The following is a 23,990-nucleotide window of genomic DNA, read 5'->3' as shown; positions in this document are numbered from 1 at the left end:
ACATCACTTTGATTGAGTATCTGAGGCTGAGACCACGGGACTGTAAAACATGATTGTTGGGCTTCATTTCTGTGCTGAACAGTCATTTAAGATTAGTTAGTAAATAACAATTAGTTAATGTTGTTCATGAGACTAAAGTCATCCCACCGTGGTAATGTAAATATAATATGGCCAATATTATAGTATGTACTTTTACTGTATGTTCACAGTCTTACAAATTAAAGAGAAAAAAAGGTCTTCAGTTAAAGACACAAAGACAAAGCGTGGTGTCCTGTCGTTCCTGGAACCAGCTCCTCTTATGTTAAGCTGTCTGCATAGGGTGAATAGGGTTAGGGTTACATTCACCTGAGGGCAGCAGAATTGTTTTTTATCGTTAATATGTATTGTTTTTTATCGTTACCTCAGTTTCCCTGTGTCTTTTCCCGTGTGTTATGAATACATTTTATTTGGTACCAGTACTGGTTTTATTTTGTTGTATTTATCCGCAACACCTTAAAGGCCGGTCCGTAAAAATATTGTCGGATATAAATTGGATCATGGCGCAAAAAAGGTTGGGGACTGGATTTTGATAATAGGCTGCTGACAGAGTAACTTTAAAGTTCGGTTAAAAGGGATAAAACAATGCTTGTGTAGTTGTGTCGAATTGTATGCACTTGTGGGAGTTATATGTACGTTTAAATTACTCTGTCTTTTGCAGACAGCAAGATGTAGGCTATAGGGTAGTTAACCTTAGCAGAGCTTCCCGTTGTCCCTCATAAACTCATTAACTTAGCTGAAACTCCCCACATGGTCAACCAAATGGAAAAGTTGTGTGAAACTCGCGACACAGATGGGGCCATGGCTTTATTGGGAATTAAAATGTATTTTATATTCATTTTATTAATATATTATTTTTAATGACTATATGTTCTTTATAATTTAACATTTTGATGCAGCAGAATGTAATTACAATTAATTAAAATGTAATTACAATCTCAACTCAATCAATGTGATTATAGATCACTTACAAGATATTTCTTTTCTTAAGTATCTAAGTGTAGACTACTTATACTGCACTTATTTTATTCAACTTTGTTCATTAAAATATTTATGGACATGTAAGAAGCATCACATAAATATATTTGTAAAACCACTAACATGGACAAGAGCACCAGGAAGCGAGCCTGCTACGGGCAAAGGGAAGAACATCAACCTTTTGGGATTTACTTACCTGGATGATTGAGCACGCATTGAGACATCTACCTTATATCTTCAAAAATAGATAAAACAAACAAGAATATCAGTCCTAAAGGCATCTTCCACAAAATGCAAATGAAACTCAAATATGAAAAAAAAGAAACAAATAATTTTCTTTTAAAACAAAATGGTATTTATTAGCTTTCAAATAACCAAAACTTGCAAGATAAGAAATTGAGGTAAACTGCTGTGGTCCAAAGCATCACAGAGTGTGTCTGTGGACATGTAGTACCAAACATACACTTACATTATCTAACTTTCACAGTAGCTTTTTGGACAAAGGTAAATGTGTGAATTAGTTTCCTGGGGTGCTTTAAATGCAGAGCAAACAATTATGCAAATGCATCAGCAAATCTGGGAATATCACCAAGTCACCTTCCACCACAACAGCCATGCGCAGGACTGGTCTGGACAGGTCTGCCAGTAACCACTGGGAGAAGGGCAACTGGAGCAGCGGTCCCCAACCCCCGGGCCTCGGACCGGTACCGGTCCGTGAGTCGTTTGGTACCGGGCCGTGAGAGTTGAGGCTCAGGTGTGAAATGTATGATTTTCAGGGTTTTTATTGGTTTTCAGCGTTATTTTGTTATCGTTTTTATCGTTAACTCGGTTTTCCTGGGTCTTTTCACGTGTGTTATGAATAAATCTTCTTTTTTTTTGGTACCGGTACTTTATTTTGTTGTATTTATCCGCGACACCTTAAAGGCCGGTCTGTGAAAATATTGTCGGGCATAAACCGGTCCGTGGTACAAAAAAGGTTGGGGACCGCTGAACTGGAGTGTCAGTCATGTTTGTCTCATCCCACTTGGAATAGACACAGTATCAATAAGTAACACGGCCTTGAGGTAATTTGACAGTGTAGCAAAATATTCAGCAACAAAGTATTTACTCGATGGTCAGTAGGGTCGGATGCATTTTTTCCTAAAAGGGAAGAGAAAAGAAGAAGAGTTGATTCAGTGTATCAAGTTTACAGGTGTCATCATGACCTTTCTGTCACTCCCATACAAAAGAGCCTGTTTCTTAGTCATGTGACAAAAATCAGCTCAAGTTATTTACAACACTGTGGTTTGGATCAAAGCTTTGATCTGGATAGAAACTGATGTTCTCAGCATTAAAGACACAAGTCTTAAACAAAGAAACGTGAGTGATCAGTGAAACTTAGTGGTAACAAATGTATCTTTATCTTTATTCACCTGATGATCACAAACATTCAGGATATTCTGCACTGCCTCTGATGTCTTACCGCTGCCTTCTGTCTGTGTCGGGTCGTGGTGTGTGTCTGTGTCCAGCGCATGTTTGTGACTCGGTGAAACTCAGCACAAACCTACAAACACCAGGAACACAGAACATCAAACATGAAGACAAGTAACTGACTTAGCTGTCAAATCCAACCTTCAAAGAGGAATTTCACAGTTTGTGTGCAGCCTATTTTTAGATGTTGTCCTAATTTCATTTTTAAGAATGGGCACTGAACCTCTTTGTATCACAAAGCTATTTTTCAGCCTTGTGAGAAAATGAATAGAGTACATTAGACTGCTTCTTTTGTAAATCAAGAAAACATATATTTACCTTTTCAACATGATTCAGTTTGATTAAAAAAACAATATATTTATTGGGCTCACAGACCTTGAGTCTGGGTATTCGTTTTAATCACTGTGGACAGAAGCTGCTGCTGTTGCTACCTAAGTCATCAGAAAAGTTGTTAAATTTTAAGATGAAAAACACATGTGACTGTGAGGCTGCTGTAAAAAAAGCAGTCACACTTTTCTCAGGTGTGTCGTTGACACATTATGTACACAATCAGTTAAAACTGAAAAATCGACGATGTGTGTTCAGAAACGAGCGCGAACATCAGCTGACTGACCTTCATGTGCGCTGTCTCACAGCACATTCAAACGCACATTTTCTTTGCTGCCACACAATATCCACATTTACAACAAGCTAAAACATCACATGGCGGCCATATTGAACAGATTTTCTGTCAGCGTCATTCAGGGTAGAGCGGAAATGTTGACGTGTGTATACGGAGCTCAGAAAAAACATTTACTCAAACATAGGCTACGTCCACAGTGGCCCTGATAGATTTGAAAACGCCGTTTTCGTCTGAAAACGCTCCGCATCCACACTAGTGTTTTCAGTTGTTTTCACAGAGTTGTGCGTCCACACTGAAATGTCCGAAAACGCTTACGTTCCAGTCCTGCGCATGCGTGAAATGCAAGAAGACCCGACCTGCCTCAGTTCTGTCTGCTGCTTATTTACTTTCCGGCTCTTTGAAACGTCGTGGCAAAATGTCGAGGAAAAGAGTTTGTTAAATGGACTAACAATGATGGATTGGTTGCTGTGAGTAACACAAAAGTACAAAGTTGCAAACGCGAGTGAGAATTAAAGAATTTGAAGAAAAGCTCTCTGGAGCACGTACAGACTGATATTAACCTTTAACAGGGCTGTCAAACAGAATAACTGCTGTGTAATGCCCTCCACTATCTTTGGTCACATGACTGCATCACATGACTAACATGCGTCATCGTTTTAGAAAGTCTCTGTTCTCACTGTCCACACTGCGACGCGAAAGCACCGTCTTTAAATGAAATGTATTCGTTTTCGAGAGCGTTTTCAAAACGCTGCGTTTTCCATGAGTAAAATGCCATCTCAGTGTGGACGGGAGGCCAAAACGGAGAGAAAACGATGCATTTTCAAACAAATTAGTGTGGACGTAGCCTTAATAATGAAGAAGGCAGTGTTTAGTCTGTTCCTGTATATAAGCTCTAAGGTGTTTAAACACTGTGAGAGATTTAGATGGATATCCCCACAGTCGTTATCAGTCAGGTCACCTGTCGGGGTTTACAGTGGATACCAACAGTGAGAGTGAACAATCAGAGCGTGTCTCTTCCTCTGAGTCAAATCTGGTGAGCCCACCGTTCACTACCGGCAGGATTTTAGGAGGTACAAGAAAAAGTCATAAAAATCTCCCTTACATCCTTGACTGTGGAAAGCTGCACAGACCACCTCTTTGCAAGCACATTACGCTCGCATACTGACTTCAGTGTCAGCGTTATTTAAAAGATCACGTACTGTCTGTGGCACCAACACAGAAACAAAGTCAGTCCCTTTTATAAATTACTCAGTGTTGGTCATAGCAGCTTTGATGTCGCTGCTGGACAGAAGCACTGGGCACTACATGGGGACTTACATTCACTATAAATCATCACTTTGTGTAGGTGTCCAGTGGGGAGTGAGATAATGCTGCCAGGCTTCCACACCATATCCTGCGTTGGCTGACCACGCAGCGTGCAGCATGCAGCATGCAGCACACAGCGTGCAGCATGCATGTGTGCGACAGCAGCTGGTGGTGGAGTCCTATATGTAGCAAAGCCCCCTTTATCATAGAAAAATCATAAATGTGACAAAGACCCCTCGGGTGAAAAGTTCACCAACACAGACTCGCTCACACAGCTAACTTGCACATTATGCAGTGGAAATGCTGTTCTCCAGTGTGAACGAGGCCACTCTGAGCCATTTTCATTAATTCCACACCATTAATGAGCGAGAAAACGAAATGGAGAAAGAAAATATGGCCATCAATCGCTGGTGTTGTTGGCAGGTGTATAATGAAGTATCAGAGTCCAATTGAATTGGCCCTAATTATACCAGCCTCCAGATATTTCTTCATCTTTACCACTTCTGTTAATGTGTGAGCGTGTCTGTGATTGTGCGCAAGCCTTACACACACGTGGATTAACACAAACACACACACAGTTAGGCTGAGTGTGTTTGCATTGCTGCCGTACAGACTCACACACGCTGTGATGCTTTGTTAACCAGTGGGAGGTCTGCTCTCCATACTTAATTAGAGAAGCAGCACTTAAGAGAAATGACATTATATATTAATTGAATTCATCTGATAATATTACGCAGCAGCTTTGCTGGTGGTCTGTCCCACAACTGCAGTCAGACCACAGAGCTCTGCGACAGATGTGCCCCCATCCACAGCCAGCAGTGTTCGATCTGCACAGTCACCTTTTCTTCTCTTCAAATGACGCAGACGGACAGACGGATCGATGTTCATGCCTAAAATGCAGTGCGTGCTGATGTGTCTGTGGCACACTTCAAACACATGACTGTGGGATCGGAGCCGGACTTTTACATTTGGAAATCGTCTTTGTTTCGTTTTGTGCTTTGGTATTTTCACTAGCTGGGCCCACGTCCTCATTTTAGGTTTGACAGTGTCTTAGTAGATAAAGGTGAACGCTTGGACATGAATTAAGCTGTGGTTTGGGGAAAGACTTGAAGGGACTGGCGGCGGCTCCCGGGCAGATCAACATGAATAGAAGTGAAGAAGTTAAAGAATTGAAAAGGGGAGGGAGGGGCACGTAAACGAGAACTAACAGCTAACTGGGGGAACATATATGGATAAGAACCGGAAGCAGCGTGTTTGGAGGCGTCGTCCCGCTCCAGAAACTCTGATACTTTATCTCCAATTATTTTATTTGCGGTCACTGTTTGACTCCTTTGTTAGGTTTTGGGATAGTTTAGTTTAGTAGTTTAGTTCCATTACCAATCATATTGTGAGGTTGTTGAGTATTTGTTGATGTTCAGAATCTGTGCTATAATTACTGTAGTGACATCACTATGAGACAGAAATGTTTAATAATGGACAAGCCTTTAAAGAAAAAAATATGTTTCCTCAATGTCATCAAAAAAAGTGGATTTCACATTAAATTCAAGTTTCTAAACCCGGTACTGCAGCAGGATGAGCCAGCCAGAGTACACCCTGACAGGAACCAGCACTCCACAGGACTACAACACAGGGATGGACAGTCACACACTGTCGCATCCATGGATTTATTTAGAACTAGCATTCGTGTTTTCAGCCTATAAGGCAGCAGGAGCAGCTGGAGGAAGCCCACACAGGCACAGGAACATCCAGGCCAACCCAGACACTGGTCAGGCTTTCGGGCTGACCACTGCACCACAGAGTTGTTAGTGCTAGTTCACAACAGTCAAGGCGATACAGGAGAAGGAACCCCAACAATCCCAGAGGTACTTGGTCAGGAAGACGGAGCAAAGAAGAAACAACATTCAACATTCAGATCTTTGGAGCAGTAACCACAGAGCAGCAGAACTGCATGCAGACAAAGCACAGAGAGAAGACACAAGGTTAATGTAAAAGCACAGAGAGTGAAACAGAGGAGAATAAAGGCAACTCGCCCAACTCACCACAGGAGCTCCCCCAGCAGCCTGTGTGCGTAGCAGCACAACAGTGTGATGGTTCAAGGTCACATTAAGCTAAACTGTAAGCTGTAACAACAAAGACAGTTTAGGCTGCTAAAGTTCACCGTGTCCCAAACTGGTAGCTTGTTACTCTGTAGTGAGGAAAATCTGACACAGAAATAATAATCAAGTATTTGTAATGCCATCAAATATAAACAAATGCAATGCTGTAAATGTTTTAAGTTTACAGTAAAAAGCCCATTCATCCCTTATACGTGAAAATATTACAGAAGTCAATTCATTTTATTTATTTGCATTTTTAAAAGCATGTTTTCATCCTTATTTCTGCCTCAGAGTGTATTTCACTCATAAATGGAGGAGCTGTGTGGAGGTGTGGAGCACACACATAGCGTGTGTACTTTAAACAGGGTGGTGTACTTCAGTCGTACACACAGGAAGTTCATGTGTGTGGCAGATAAAGCAGAGCATGCATAGAATAACTGCACAGGAGGTGAATATGAGTTGGAATTTATAAACATTTTGACTCATTAACAAGATGAAAAGAAGGACTTTGTGATTTTCAGCTTGTTTAATTCAATTTACTGGGTGCTGAGTCTGTTTTGTGTAAGAAATAACAGGTTCATAACAACACACACTTTAACAGTCACACTGCAGGACTCTGAAACACGTCCCATACACACATGCATGGTCAGGTACTTCCTGTATTCAAAATAAAAGCACGAGCTCTTTTCAACAGTTTGGTTCTCACATCTACTCTTGACATTTTCCAGCACCAATTACCTACCTCACACACACACACACACACACACACACACACACACACACACACACACACACACACACACACACATAGCTTCTCATGCAGCAACCATTTTTTTCAGGCGTCATGGCATGTCATGCAGAAAATTAATTTGATTGGGCAGAGTGCTTGCCTTTCAATATTTTCATCCTGGGAGCAGAGTTGTGGGTAACTCTCTAGGCAAGTCCCGGGCCTCCATCCAAGCTTCCACCCTCTCCTCCCACTCTGCAGTGTCAACATTAACCATGGCATTATTCGATCTGGTGGGAAACATACAGCTCAGGACAATGCTCCATCCAGTATTTCCACTTCTAGACCTAAGATCCAAACTATTTGGACGTATTTGCTGTTTTTCTTTGAATAAACAAAATGCATTTTTCCATATGGTCACATTTCTATAAGACCCAAAATATTATGTTTCTATTTAAATTTGAGCAGTTTTAGTCACATGATTAATCTCTGTGGCGCAAATTGGATAGAATGTGGGTTCAGTGGTGTCTGACATTTTTGGGCGAATTTGATAAAAACTGAAATTAATGTAAACCACCACTGCACCACTGCAAACTGGAATTCACTGTAAGGGCATTGCTGTACTACAGGAAGAAGAGCATTAAATGTATAACACCTAAAATGTTAGCTACAAGGTGGTTGCATTTTCAACTGCTTCACTGAGACTGACTGTAAATCAACTCCAAAACAAACCAATCAGCAACCAGCAGCATGTCAAGAATGGTAACACTGGTGAAACTGGTGAATAAGGTCTTGTTGTCAAAGGAATGGATGCCCTGCACGGCTGCCAACACGGTTCAGCCTGGACAGACAAACATGGCGGTTACTCTTCTGTAGGACATCAAATCTGGTTTCATTTCAGGAAGTGTTTCCTCTGTAGATCCAGCAGCAACAAAAAGAAGAGCTGGATCCTGTGTGGGTCCGAGCTGGACAGGAAGGGTATATTTCATGTTGACTCATTTTTACTTACAAAGCAAGTAAAAATGCTTTGTAAGTATTTTTACTTGCCAACAACAATTACTTATAAATACGTCTGAAGCTCAGGTCCTCTGCCTGGTAGTTTCAAGTTTCTGCCGTATTCCTAAGAGCACACTCAGATGCTGTGCCTGGAATCTGCTGGAATAACAGCTCCCAATGCTCCTGCTACCACTGGAACCACTTTGGATTTTTACCTCCCACATCTGCACAAGTTGTTCCTTCAGCCTTCAGGTACTTTTCTGTTTTCTCATACTCCTTCGTGATGTCGATGTCCACTGGGATCTCTGACATCTATCACAATTGCGGTCTCCTGTTCCTTGTCTACCTCCACTATGTCTGGGTGGTTGACCAGCAGTTGCTTGTCTGTCTGGATCTTAAAGTCTCACAGGACCAAGTCCCGTTGTTGCAACCTCTTTTTGGTGCAGAGCGTCCTCTTCCCCGAATCACTGTTGGTCCTCCAGTTCAGTGTGTCATTCAGGTGAACACCCAAGTAACTGTGCACTGTTTCCACCTCCTCCTTCATAATGTTGATGGCTTTCTTCTTCCAGAGGTCAACCACCATCTCTTTTGTCTTACTGGCATTCATGGTAAACGGACTGGTTCTTCTATGGCACGTTTCCACACTCCTGGAGCACTTAAAGCACTTTTTACAACATGCCTCACTCACCCATTTACACCAGCACTTCTTTCTGTGTAAGTGCTTTCTATCTAACATTCACACATCACAGGGATTGAACTACCAACCTTCAGATTAGTAGATGCCCTGCTCTAACTCCTGACAGAGACGTTCCCTCACCAGCTCCCTGTACTCTGACTCCTGCACCTTTAGCACACCCAACCACTGCAGTGTCCTCAGAGAACTTCTGCATTTGACGTTTTGCTGTTGTACTGCAAACCACCGTATCACCCAGGGTGGCCCCCAGCCGTACGTAACCGTGTTCAAAGTGAAACGGGGTATAATATATAGCAGAGGAAAAGACTCCTTGAAAAACCGTTTTAAAAATATCTCATAAACAGATGTAGGGAACGAGAGAAAGACGGAGGTGCACGGCACAGGAAAAGTGAGGCTGATGGGAGCGGGCAGAGAGTGCTGAGCTGTGAGAGACAGGAAAAGGGAGAAGAAAGGCAAAGAAACAAACGAGTGATAGAGCTGAAGATGAATGAGGTGAGACGGAGTGCTGATTTTAGGGGAATGGTACATACAGCCCCTCCTCCCTCCTGGTGTTAGTGGTTCCTCCCCACGGACCGGTGGTGACATGCTATTTAATTGACTCCCTGCTGTGAAACAAAGTGCCTCAATTAATTCCTCTGACTGGGCCCTGGCCCTTCATGAACTCTCACACCCTCGGGTGTGTGTGAGCGTGTATTTTTGCACTCCTGGTAGTTGTAAAGCTGAACGTGCTACCTGTTCCAGAATGATCTACTCCTTTTCATGATGTCATTCATTTCCATGTCAGTGCTTATATTCCCTCAGCAGCATTACTTGTGATCATTTTCCACAACCTTCCTCTGCCAACTGATATACAGGCTCAGTGTGGCACGTTGGTATCAGGCAGGAACAACACACATGAAGAGTACAGAGTGAAGTTGAGCAAACGGGTTCTGAAAATCAAATGGAAGTGATGTGTTTAACCTCCTAGGACCTGCGTCCACATATGTGGACATCACATTTTGGGTTATTTAGACCAAAATACTGAATTTTGCTCTACAAGGGCCTGATATCTACTCACGAGATATCTGTTCTATTGATATTTTAAACGAATATCCTCATATGTGGCTCTCATTTTTCTTATAAACAAAAATCAAGGGCCCTGCGACAGCATGGCGACCTGTCCAGGGCACACCCCGCCTTTCGCCCTATGACAGCTGGGATAGGCTCCAGCGCCCCCCGCGACCCTGAAAAGGATAAGTGGAAGCGAATGGATGGATGGACAAAAATCAAGTAAAAAATAAAAATCTGGTAATTCTTTGTTTTTACATTGATCGGGCCCCAATGTGACCAAATATCAAAGAGAAATTAAAAATGCTTCTGTGGAAGAGTTCGGGTCTTAGGAGGTTAAGGAGAAAGATGTTTGTTATTCAGTGTTTTCAGGTGCAGGTGTGTGTGTGTGTGCTTCTCCTCTGTCGCTTTGTCCATAGCTGAAGTCCAGCTAAAGCTCCAGGAAACGGATCTGCAGGTACAGGTTGTGCTTTCACAATAATCTCGGTCTTGTTATCAGTGCTTACTGTATATTACTCCCACCTCTAAGCCCCATCCCCTGCTGCGCCTCATATATGGCAGTGTTTGCTGAACTATATACTCATGAGAACTGAATTTGGGTCACACACATCCACTGTGGTGTGGAACTTCTACATGAGACGTGGCTAACAGACTATTAAAGGTGTGTGACGTTCGGTGACTTCAAACAACAGACAGTGACACGGGGGCAAGTGGGCAAGCTCGACTTGCGTGAAGTGTTTCCAACTGCGCGTCATGTAGCTGGAGTCGAGTGTTTTAACAGATGTATGAAACGATACATTTTTAGACATAAGTTGTAACGGACGCTGTTTTCTTTGTGAGTATTTATTACACGGCGTGCTGCGGGGAAAAGCCTGTTCTAACGTTTGAGTCTAAGGTTTCTTTTTTTAGCACCTGGCGTCTTTTTTACTTCTCATCTGTAAATAATCTGCATCTTTCATGTGATTCAGTTTATTTTGCAGTCTCAACAGGATCTTGAGCTTTATTGGTTTATGTGGAACAAGCGGACACGCAAAGCTGTTACAGTCGTTGTTGCTAACGACAACGCACAAAAACAGGCGCTTGTCCGTCTGTAGTGTGGTTATATTAAATATAAAAGAAAGAGAGAACTTTAACAAATTAATATGACCACTACAGTGACCATCAAAATAATGAAAAAATATTGCCGTAAACAGTTTATTTTGCGACACCACAAAACAAACGATAACATAAAATGAAACAATACACATTTTTATATCGTCATCAGATATATATCGTTATATCGAGCAGCCCTACCGGGCTGAGAGTTGAGGCTCAGGTGTGAAATTTATGGTTTTCAGGGTTCCTCTCGTTATTTTTTTTATCGTTTTTATCGTTAGGTTTCCCTGGGACTTTTCCTGTGTGTTATGAATAAATCGTTTTCCTGGTACCAGTACTGATTTTATTTTGTTGTATTTATCTGCGACACATTAAAGGCCTTTCCATGAAAATATTGTCGGACATAAATCGGTCTGTGGCACAAAAAAGGTTGTGGACCGCTGCATTAGAAGGCAACGAAGCTTACACAGCTGGGGGGTAGAGCAGGTCATCTACTGATCAGAGGGTTGGTGGTTCAATCCCTGGCTCCGTCTAGTCTGCATGCCAAATATCCTTGGGCAACATCCTAATCCTAAACTGCTCTCCGATGCATCGATGTGAATGTTAGTGAGCACTTAAATCATAGAAGAAAGTAACTGTTGTTTAAACATGGACAAATCAAGTGTGTGAGCATGTATAAGTTGTATAGTTTTAATGTTTTATTTGGGAACAGAATGGTGTGTATGTGTAAGTTTGGTGATGGAGTTTTTATTATGAATGAATGATGAATTTTTATGAATTATGTCTATTTTTTTATGTTTAAGGACAACAGATGGAAATTAGCCTTTGGCTATAATCTGGTATGTTTACATTCATGTAATTTTTTTTTTACATTTATGTTCATTAACATGCACTGTCCTAAATAAATAAATAAATAAATAAAGTGCTTTGAAGTCTGTATAAGAATCAGACCTTTTATCGAGGCTTCTGTTTCTCAGGCTCCATCATCATTTGTCTTTATTTATTTTCATAGCCACATTTTCACTTTCTACTGAACATTTACTGGCTTCTTTTTTCTTTCATCTGTGCTGTGTTTGTGGTGCTGTCACTCTGTGAGCCTTACAGAAGTGCAATCCTTTGATTGGTTAGTTAAATGTTCACACATTTACACTCAGGGTAAAAATCTCACAGTTATTTTATAAAGAGAACGCGTCAAAAATACATCACTTCCCAAATGCCAGTGAACTAGAACCTGGCGTTATATCATCACTCTGACAGTTTAACTACACCTATAGCTACGTCTCCACATATTCCCTCAGTGTGGTTGATGTGTGGACTGCTGTAGCTGTAAATCAGGCAGGTCCAGTTGGGCTGACTGGCTGTATTTCTCTCACTCTCACCATGCCGTGATGGCTTCATTAAGGGGAAACTGCCTGACAGTGTTAGCCTCTGGCGCTTAGTGCTAATCAAGCAGCTGACCTTGGGATCCTGGACAGTGAACTACTTTCCACTGGTGTGTGTGGATGTGTGTGTGAGGGAGACAGGGGTTGCTTAGGGGCGAGAGGCTGGCTTACTGAAGAAACTTGGCTGCACATATGTTGGTAAATGAATGTGGCTGTGATGGCTGTGAGCACCAGACAGCAGTCATGTGTCGCGGTTAGATCTTACCATCAACCACACAGATGATGTCAGGATGAGATACATTATTTTTCTGAAAATGGTATTTATTCAGTAATGTATGAAAAGATCACATCTTCTGACATTAATGCAGCTGCAGAAGAGCTGAGAACCACATGAGCAGCTAAGATGAAGAGGTCAGTCACCCAACAACAGACGAGCAGGATGGATGGTCTGTTTAATGTGAGCCAGCTGCTTTGACAATCTTCCAAAACCAGCGACCGCTTTAATAAGGTTTTCTTCTCATCCATCATCTTTAAAAAATCTATTAATCACACTCAGAACAAACCATCTGTAAGCAAACAGTTATACTTTCACTGCACAAATTGTGTACATTTGTGTGCGTTACCAAGTTTATTTATGAATAATTTCTACAAATGACAACCTTGATTGGAAGAAGGTTTTTCCATCGCTCTGACAAAAGCAGCTTTGTGCTGTGGTGCTTGCAAACATCAGTGTTCTGATAAATGATGTTTGTATGATGGATACGAGCTTGGAGCAGGCAGAGACTGAAGTTAGAGAAACGTGATGTTGGTTTCATGACAGCAGTGAAACCAGATGTCACATATCAGTGATGTCTTCAGAAGGTCCTGCAGTGATCGGGCTGGCTGTGGCTGTTGAAATGGAGCTTTCCAATAATGAGGTTAATCACAGTTAATTCATGAATTAACATTATTTCATTTTTCACACCTGAGCTGGTAGGTTTGGATAGTTTTTTCCCTAATAATGAAGTCCTAATTTAAAAACGGCATTTTTGAATATACTCCTGTTACCTTTGATTAATATTGAATCAGCTGTTGGTCAGTGCAAGTGGAACTGATAAACAGAATCGATCGGCAAGCAGACAATTCCAAGTAGCTGAACTATGGTAAATGGCCTGTATTTATATAGCGCTTTACTAGTCCCTAAGGACCCCAAAGCGCTTTACATATCCAGTCATCCACCCATTCACGCATACATTCACACACTGGTGATGGCAAGCTACATTGTAGCCACAGCCACCCTGGGGCGCACTGACAGAGGCGAGGCTGCCGGACACTGGCGCCACCGGGCCCTCTGACCACCACCAGTAGGCAACGGGTGAAGTGTCTTGCCCAAGGACACAACGCCCAAGACTGTCCAAGTCGGGGCTCGAACCGGCAACCTTCCGATTACAGTACTAGTGGGAACTGGTTGTCTATCCGGTCTTTAAGTGATGACATAATGAATCCTGCTTCCAGGTCCAAACTACTCTGTGTTTATTAAGGCTTTTGTGTTTTCAAATTCAAATTCAAATTCAAATTTTATTTGTCACGTACACAGTCATACACAGTACGATATGCAGTGAAATGCTTGGACAACTGCTCGTGACTTAAAGAGAACAAAAAAGGAAAAGGCTATGAATAAGATAGGAAATAAATATGAAAAATTAAAAAGGGTAAATTTAACTAGGAAGGAATAGAATATAAATTAAGGTTAAAAATGAAATAACTGTACAACACAAATTAGAATGAAGGGTAAATTTAACTGGGAAGAATAAGATAAAATATATAAATTAAAGTTGAAAATGAAATAACTGTACAACAAAATACACAATATAGAACTATATAAGAATGTATGAATAAATATAAATAAATATATACACAATAACAGCAGCTGTACAAGTATTAACTGGAAATGAAGAATATAATGTCCAGTGTTGTGCAATCCACATTATGTCTTGTGCAGTGCAAATATGCTTAAAGTGATTTAAGTGATGAAGTGAAAACAAAGTCCAGAAAGTCCAGTGTGTGTGTAAGAACCATATGTGTGGGTCAGTACTGTGTGGTGGTGTGATTGAGAGACCGTATCGCCTGCGGGAAGAAGCTCCTCCTCAGTCTCTCTGTGTTGGTCTTCAGGGAGCGGAATCGCTTTCCTGACCTCAGCAGAGAGAACAGTCTGTTGTTGGGATGGCTGAGGTCCTTCACCATCTTCCTGGCCTTGGTCCGGCACCGCCTGCTGTAGATTGAGTGCAGGTCAGGGAGCTCGGAGCGGATGGTGCGCTCAGCTGACCGCACAACCCTCTGTAGAGCTCGTCTGTCCTGCATGGTGCTGTTCCCGAACCAGGTTAAGATGTTTCCCGTCAGGATGCTCTCTATGGTGCACGAGTAAAAGTTCCTGAGCACCTTGGAGCACCGCCTGCTGTAGATTGAGTGCAACATGTTTTTTAACATGTTTTAATGTTTTTTATCTTGTTCTATTTAATTCAAACAAGCCCCTAAAAACAGTCAGTGATCACTGTCTGCTTTTCTAGGTTTTTATTACCACTGTTAATTTGCTTTTAAAACCTTCCGCTGTAACTGCAGCCCGGCCCATGCAGCAGTATATGAATGACTAACCTGGTATTGTGGATGGATTATCTCAGTTGTTCTCATGACTGAAGTTTGATTGCATTTGTCCCTAACAATCAGGAACCCTCACGTTAACTTTTATCGAGTGGAAAAAAGTTAGCGTTCATCCTCCAGCTTCACTGTTTATGCTAGCATAGCTGTGTTGCTAGCCACCACATTTGCACATCATTATATACCAGCTAGCCCAACTTCAGTAACCCTACAAACGTCACTGTTGTTTAGTTTTCTGTCTTCATTTACGTTGGAAGTGATAACAGAGCTGTACGTTTGAAGTTCTGGGCCAGCACAGGGCCAGTAGTGTGTCTGCAACTGGCCTTGTACTGGCCCATGTGTGGGCCACCTCTGGCAAACCTGATCTGGCCACCAAAGGGCCGTTATTCTTTGTGGAATTTGGGCCATGTGTAAGCACATTGTGTGGTCCAGATCCAGGCCATACCAATTTTGCTATGTGGGAGACTGTTTATCTTAATACCAGATTGTCAGAAATGAGCAGTATACCTTGAGGAAGCTGACTGGGATTATTCTTATGTCAGTCTATTAATGATCTTCTATTAATATTCAATAAATGCTCAGATTGCCATGTTTGCTGATGATCAGTATATGCAGCTGACTCATTCATTGATATGTCTCATTGAGAGAAATCCTTAATAAACAGCTGCAGATTCAGTGTTAATAATAGTGAACAACTGTTGGGTACAATGATCACAAACATTATCTGCACATAATATCGACTCCAGGTGAGTCAGATGTGTCACAATGAATGACAGCAGATGTTATAAAGCTAATTGTAAATGCATTTGCTTCCTCACAGCATGATTATTGTTGTGTAATCTGGTCCAGTGCATCAACAAAATACATGAATAAAAGTTACAAGTAGCTCAAATAAAGCTGCGCACTGTGCAGTGCAGTTCAACCAGAAGCCATGGGTGGATAAAACCATCCGCGACGCTCTGAGATCCCGCACCGCTGCCTACAACACGGGACTCATGACGGGGGACATGGACCCGTACAAAGCCGCGTCATATAACGTGCGGAGGGCGGTGAAAGAGGCGAAGCAGCGCTACGAGAGGAAACTAGAGTCACAACTCCAACAGAGTGACTCTAGGAGCCTGTGGCGGGGACTAAGGACAATAACGGACTATAAAGCACCAACAACCGGTATGACGAACGCGGCCGTGACTCTGGCAGACGAGCTGAACACTTTCTATGCTCGCTTCGAGGCTGCAGCTAAGGACTCCAACAATGCTAGTGTTAGCGGCGCTAACGGCTGCAGACAGGGAGATACTGCCAGCACCGGAAACGTGCTCGTCATCTCCGAGCATGAAGTAAGGAGAGCCTTCAAAAGAGTGAACACCAGGAAAGCAGCAGGACCAGACGGCATCCCAGGTCGTATCCTAAGAGACTGCGCATACCAGCTAGCTCCTGTGTTCACTGAGATATTCAACATCTCTTTATCTCAGTCGGTGATCCCCACATGCTTCAAAGAGTCCATCATTGTTCCTGTCCCGAAGAAACCCCACCCTGCTTCTCTCAATGACTATCGCCCTGTAGCCCTCACCTCAGTAGTGATGAAGTGCTTTGAACGCCTGGTCAGAGACTTCATCATTTCTTCACTACCAGACACACTGGACCCACTACAGTTCGCTTACCGTCCAAATCGTTCCACAGACGATGCCATCTCTCATCTCCTCCACACATCACTCACTCACTTGGACACTAGAAGGGGGAATTATGTTAAAATGCTCTTCATAGACTACAGCTCTGCATTTAATACCATAATTCCCTCCACACTCACCACCAAGCTGGAGCATCTGGGACTCAGCTCATCTATGTGTCAGTGGATCTCCAACTTCCTAACTGGCAGACCACAGGCAGTAAGGATGGGCGGACATGTCTCAGCCTCCACCACTCTCAGCACTGGAGCCCCCCAGGGGTGTGTTCTGAGCCCCCTGCTGTACTCTTTGTACACATATGACTGTGTGGCCACTACCAGCTCCACCACCATAATCAAGTTTGCTGACGACACCGTCGTGGTGGGCCTGATCTCTGATAACAACGAGACGGCCTACCTGAAGGAGATTAGGAATCTGGAGAACTGGTGCCAGAGGAACAACCTCCTTCTAAACGTCAGTAAGACAAAGGAGCTGATAGTGAACTTCAGCACTAAGCAGGAGAGGAACTACCAGACCCCCGTCATCAACGAGTGCCCAGTGGAGAGAGTGGACAGCTTCAAATACCTCAGAGTTCACATCACGCAGGACCTGTCATGGTCCTGTCACATCAACACCGTGGTGAAAAAGGCCCGTCAGCGTCTCTACCACCTCAGACGCTTGAGAGACTTCCAACTGCCCTCCAAGGTGCTCAGGAACTTTTACTCGTGCACCATAGAGAGCATCCTGGCGGGAAACATCTTAACCTGGTTCGGGAACAGCACCACGCAGGACAGACGAGCTCTACAGAGGGTTGTGCGGTCAGCTGAGCGCACCATCCGCTCCGAGCTCCCTGACCTGCACTCAATCTACAGCAGGCGGTGCTGGACCAAGGCCAGGAAGATGGTGAAGGACCTCAGCCATCCCAACAACAGACTGTTCTCTCTGTTGAGGTCAGGAAAGCGATTCCGCTCCCTGAAGACCAACACAGAGAGACTGAGGAGGAGCTTCTTCCCGCAGGCGATACGGTCTCTCAATCACACCACCACACAGTACTGACCCACACATATGGTTCTTACACACACACTGGACTTTCTGGACATTGTTTCACTTCATTACTTAAATCACGCTGCTGTTATTGTGTATATATTTATTTATATTTCTTCATACATTCTTATATAGTTCTATATTGTGTATTTTGTTGTACAGTTATTTTATTTTCAACTTTAATTTATATATTTTATCTTATTCTCCCAGTTAAATTTACCCTTCATTCTAATTTGTGTTGTACAGTTATTTCATTTTTAACCTTAATTTATATTTTATTCCTTCCTAGTTAAATTTACCCTTTTTAATTTTTCATATTTATTTCCTATCTTATTCATAGCCTTTTCCTTTTTTGTTTTCTTTAGGTCACGAGCAGTTGTCCAAGCATTTCACTACATATCGTACTGTGTATGACTGTGTACGTGACAAATAAAATTTGAATTTGAATTCATTCAGAACTAATGTAATTTCGATGTACGGTCGCCTGGGCAGAGATCGGTCTGTGCTCTGCTAAGTTTAATCCAAAATGTACCAGGGACAAAATTACAAAATGTTTTATATGGAAGGCTGTTTTCTCAGTTCTGTCAAGATAATTATCAAAAACGATGTGATTTGCAGCAGAACACTCAGAGCAGTGAGTTTAAATACCTGCTGTGAACCATCCAGAGTAATGAGCAGTACAGCGCAAGAGAGGTGAAGAAGAGAGAGTGCAGAAAGGGTGGAGTGGGTGGAGAGGTGATTTGTGACAGAAGGATAGCAGCGAGAGTGAAAGGGCTTGTGAGAGCTGCTGTGATGTATGGTTTGGAGTCGGTGACACTGACAGAAAGACGGCTGGGTAGCTGGAGGTTCACAAAGATGTTTTCATTGAGAGTTAGCAGGATTAGAAATGAGAATCTGAGGCTATGATAGTTTGGACATGCAGAGTACGGACAGTAAATAGTGGTTTATTGTAGGGTCTTTACTAGAGCTGGGCGATAGAACGATAACGATATGTATCGCGATATAACTTTTTCTCGATAGAAAAATTAAACTATCGCGATAGACCTCGCCGCTCTTGTCCTCTTAAAAAAAAAAGAGCAGCCAATCCAAATTACGTACCGCAGAGCCGAACCAATCACAGCCGCAGCGTCACATCACGTGACTTGTTACGTACAGCACAAGTGCCAAGCCGCACATGTGTATTTGTTTGGGAAGCAGCCAACCACCGTACTGCCCGGGTAATGGAGGAAATGAGTGTGCCGACTAGAAAAATCAACCGAGCGTGACCGAAGGTTACCGAAGAGAAAACAGATGATGGTTCCAATGCCGGAGAGATTGTCGAACGGAAGAGCCATAGAAGTTCCGTAGTGTGAAGGTATTTCGGCTATTTCAAGTCTGACTAAAAACAGAGTAGTGTCCACTGTAAATTGTGCCGAAAGCAAGTCTGGAAATACAATAAACTGGTGCATGCGCTACGTCCACACGTACCCGGGTATTTTTGAAAACGCAGATTTTTCTATGCGTTTGCACCTTTCGTCCACACGTAAACGGCGTTTTTGGTCACTGAAAACGAAGATTTTTGAAAACTCCGTTTTTGCATTTACGTGTGGACTAGAAAAACGGAGAAAACGCAGCGTCAAAGGTGTGCGCATTTTTTGACGTCACACTGTGCGCCACGTTATTGTTTCAGTGAAATGAATTTCTACAATACTGTTACTGTTAATTCTACTCTCTGCAGTGTTTAAATGCTTACATACACACACAGTTACTGTCCGTCCACACATACGACTCGGTTCTGCTTCTATGCCCCAGCTTTGTTTACTTTTTCCCACCGAGGCTTCTAGACTTCTGATTGGCCAACATTTCTGCACGGTTAGGAATCTAGCGCCACCTGCTGCTTTGGCATGTTCATAGCAGCGTTTTCCTTCATTTCTGCCTTTATGTGTGGACGGGATTATTTTTTAAAACGACAACGGAAAATCTCCGTTTTCAAAAATACCCGTGTACGTGTGGACGTAGCCTCGGTCTCTGACTGGAAGTGCTAATTCATCATTCGGCTTTTGTCAAACTAAAGTAACTGTTAAAACTGTTTGAAAAGCTAAGCTATGCAACAAGGAGAGATTGAGAATTTCCTTTTAGTTCTCAGTTTATTTGATATTGACAAAAGTTAGTCAGTTTTGTCTGTTCTTCTTAGAGATCCGGCTCTTTCGGTTCGGCTCACTAAAAAGAGCCGGCTCTTTCGGCTCCGAACCGGCTCTTCAGGTTGTTTTGTTGCTTTAATTAATTTATTAATAACAATAATATAAAATTATGCACAAAAGGAATTACTAACGTAAAAAAAAAAAAAGTGGTTTTATTTATATATGTTTATATATAAATATATGTGGTGGGCCCTAGAGACAAAACACGTACAAATTCCAAAACACATTTCTAGCATGAACTGAACTTCCAAAGCCGAGCTACTAGATCACTTAAATTACACAATTGAAAGCATGTGTGTATTGTTTGTGTATTTATACACAGGCACTCATATACACTCAACAAAAATATAAACGCAACACCTTTGTTACTGCTCCCATTCCCCATGGGATGGACGTAGAGACCTAAAATTCATTCCAGATACACAATATAACCATCCCTCCCAAACAGTGGTCACAAATCAGTCCAAATGTGTGGTAGTGGGCACATCTGCCATATTGAGATAACCCATCCCACCTCACAGGTGTGCCACATCAGGATGCTGATCTGACATCATGAGTAGTGCACAGGTGTACCTCAGACTGCCCACAACAAAAGGCCACCCTGGAATGTGCAGTTTTGTCGCCAGTCCCCTTCAAGGCCTTCCCCAAACCGCAGCACCATTCACACTCCTCATCCCTCATCGCCCATCGTTACCAAGGATGTGGTCCCTGCTATTGAAAGCAGTGTTAAAGACACTGTGGTACCATACCCTCGTGAGCTTCAGTTGAACAGTATCGTACTGCAGAAAGTAGTGTGTTGGTACAGAAATGGTGAGAAAAGGCAATTAACAATGGAAGAGATGCACTGCCTGTGGGAATGTTCAGAAAAAGGTTTTTGAAAGAAGTTTCAGATGTACTGTAATTGTACATGTTACAAGAGTTAAGCTGAATCCCTGTCCTAAACTATGTATCCTGGGGATTTACTAACTGAAAGACAGCCCGGCAAAGTTCTCCAAAAAAAACACAATTTACTGCTTGTTACAGGTGAAATACAGCATAACCAAGTTATGGAAATTAGACCACATGTGAAAAGCTGGCTGTCTGGGTTGGCAGCACAGCAAGAAGGTCCTGAGTTCAATTCCACCATCAGGCCGGGGTCTTTCTGTGTGGAGTTTGCATGTTCTCCCCGTGTTTGCGTGGGTTCTCTCCGGGTACTCCGGCTTCCTCCCACCGTCCAAAGACATGCAGCTTGTGGGGATAGGTTAACTGGATAATCCAAATTGCCACTAGGTGTGAATGTGCGAGTGAATGTGAGTGCGAATGGTTGTCTGTCCCTGTGTGTTAGCCCTGCAACAGACTGGCGACCTGTCCAGGGTGTACCCTGCCTCTCGCCCTATGACAGCTGGGATAGGCTCCAGCGCCCCCCGCGACCCTGAAAAGGATAAGCGGAAGCGAATGGATGGATGGATGATGAGCAAATATAACTGTACTTGTCTGGTTCGTAAGGCAGATATACTTTGTCATTTTTAAAGAACTGTTCAATAAAGGGTAAGAAATGGCGATGTGCATGTTAAACACCCTAAAACAGAAGAGGGCACAGCTCATTACTACTGTCATATAATCTGATGCTGCTCTAACTGACTTCTACTTGGAATCTTTGGACTACACTCCAGCCTGCAGCCCTGGTGTAATGAACTTAAACTTACAAGATTCCTTGGTCATTGACCCAGCTTTTTCAATTCATGTTCTGTTCAAGTTCAGGCAGGTTTCTGAAAATGAAATGAAACATTATTGAAACTCCAAAGCCTGACAGAGTCCGCCTGACTGCGTAGGTATGCACCAGACGCTGCTTAGAGGGCTGAGACGCATTTCCCAAATGAAACTCTGGTCCTTTATCTGAACAATGGACAGAGAAAGAAATGCACTCAAGAAACGCACTTGAGATGGATTTTGCAGATAGACAGAGATAAAAATTAAATCTGATCATTTTATCTGGTATTTAATGAGACAGATTCTCAGATTTCTCAGCATTTTCATAATTGGATCAATCGAGTGACTAAGAAGTAAGCACAACATGTAGAAAGTAGGACTCTTGGGTGATGTCAGTGACTGACTTCATATTTCATGTGTAATTAAACAAACAGCTGTACGGGCTGTAGGTGTGTAAGAAGAGCATTGGTGGGCTGAGATGTTTGTGTCTACACACGTATGAGCTCTGAAACACACAGTGTGTTATATTCGGTTTTCAGTGTGAGGTGGATGTTACACAATGCACTTATTTGCATTTTCCTTTCTCATGAATGAGCACACTGTCGTGATTGACTGGGCAATGTAGGACGGCAGGTACACACCATGGAAACCACTGTGTTCAGAAATAATCAATCACTGCCTTTCAGTGTGATTCAATTTCATTCACAAAGAGCTGGGGAGCAATTTCAAATTGGAAATGCCACTTGACTTCAAGTAGGGGAGAAAGAGGGTGAAGGAAGAGATGGAGGACTGAACTGATTCATTTCAGGCTTTGTTAAGGTAGATATTTTTTTCCAACACAGTGTGGTTAAACTGAGGTCTATGGAGCTTCAGTAATCATGTCTGTGTGTGTGTGTGTGTGTGTGTGTGTGTGTGTGAGGGTGCGTGGATGGTGGGTATCGCAGGGTCATGCATTTAGGTTGTTAGTTTTGAATTATAAGACATTTAGCAGAGATATAAGTTTGGCTGGCAGCATCTGTGCCTCTGTTTTGTCTCATTGTCATTGTTATGTAAAGTTTGAATGCGAGTCTGTGAACATTCAAACTTTAATGAAAATGTATTTTATTTACTGAATTCTGAATCTCACACTTTTACATCCATGTGAATGTGGCACACATGTTTTATACAAGGTCTTAAATAATCAGGCCCCATCTTATCTCAATGACCTTGTAGTACCATATCACCCTATTAGAGCACTTCGCTCTCGCTCTGCAGGCCTACTTGTTGTTCCTAGAGTATTTAAAAGTAGAATGGGAGGCAGAGCCTTCAGTTTTCAGGCCCCTCTTCTGTGGAACCAGCTTCCAGTTTGGATTCAGGAGACAGACACTATCTCTACTTTCAAGATTAGGCTTCAAACTTTCCTTTTTGCTAAAGCATATAGTTAGGGCTGGACCAGGTGACCCTGAATCCTCCCTTAGTTATGCTGCAATAGGTGTAGGCTGCCGGAGATTCCCATGATGCACTGGGTGTTTCCTCTTCACTAAATACCTGATTATACACCACTCTGCATTGAATCATTAGTCATTATTAATCTCTGTCTCTCTTCCACAGCGTGTCTTTGGCCTGTCTTCCTCCCCTCACCCCTACCACTCGTGTAGATGAGCTTCATTTTGCTGGAGGCTTCTTCCTATTTAAAGGGGGGGTTTCCTTCCCACTGTCTCCAAAGGTTTTGCTCAAAGGGGGTTTTGTTTTTTTTATTATGGTCGGGTCTTTATCTTACAATATGAAGCGACTTGAGGCAACAGTTGTTTTGATTTGGCACTAAATAAATAAAATTGGATTCAATTAAAGCTTTTTGCAGCTGGACTAAAGCTGCTGTGCTGATCAGGTTTAAATAGAAAAAACAGAAAAACATCTGAAATCTATCTGAAAATTGGGGGTGTGTGGGGAGGCAAATTTCTCATGACACACACAGTATATACACAGAGTGTGAATGACAATGAAACACGCTCCTTTGCATCGAGCCCACATCAGCATTCCTGAGCCCGGAGTCCTATTAGTCCCACTGTGATAGACAGCTGCCCCTCCTAATCCCCCATCACTCTCACACACACTCACTAGCACTGCACACACTGCAACATGCTCACTCAATTAAAGTCTGGCCTTCCACCCTTTCTGGAAACTGTCAGAGGGTGTTGCACCACCATATCTGCGTGAGCACGCGTCTGTCTGTGTGCGTCGTGTGGTGTGTCAGTAAGTGACAGTGACACACGATGAAAATGTGTGTGTGCGTACCAGGAAGCACCGTCAGCTAAAAGAAAAACCCGAGGACACATTAAAATACCGAAATCTGTT

The 23,990-nt window shown here is 42.6% G+C and overlaps 1 protein-coding gene across 13 annotated transcripts in view; it reads left to right on the top strand.

Annotated features, from left to right (window-relative positions):
• Positions 1-23,990, top strand: part of rbfox3a (RNA binding fox-1 homolog 3a) — a 589,353-nt gene that overhangs the window by 438,658 nt on the left and 126,705 nt on the right. The window lies entirely within an intron of this gene.

Source organism: Astatotilapia calliptera, chromosome 8 (genome assembly GCF_900246225.1).
Source record: "Astatotilapia calliptera chromosome 8, fAstCal1.2, whole genome shotgun sequence".
Lineage (NCBI taxonomy): Eukaryota > Metazoa > Chordata > Actinopteri > Cichliformes > Cichlidae > Astatotilapia > Astatotilapia calliptera.
Note: the sequence above shows the minus strand (reverse complement) of the source record. Positions and strands in the feature narration are given on the sequence as shown.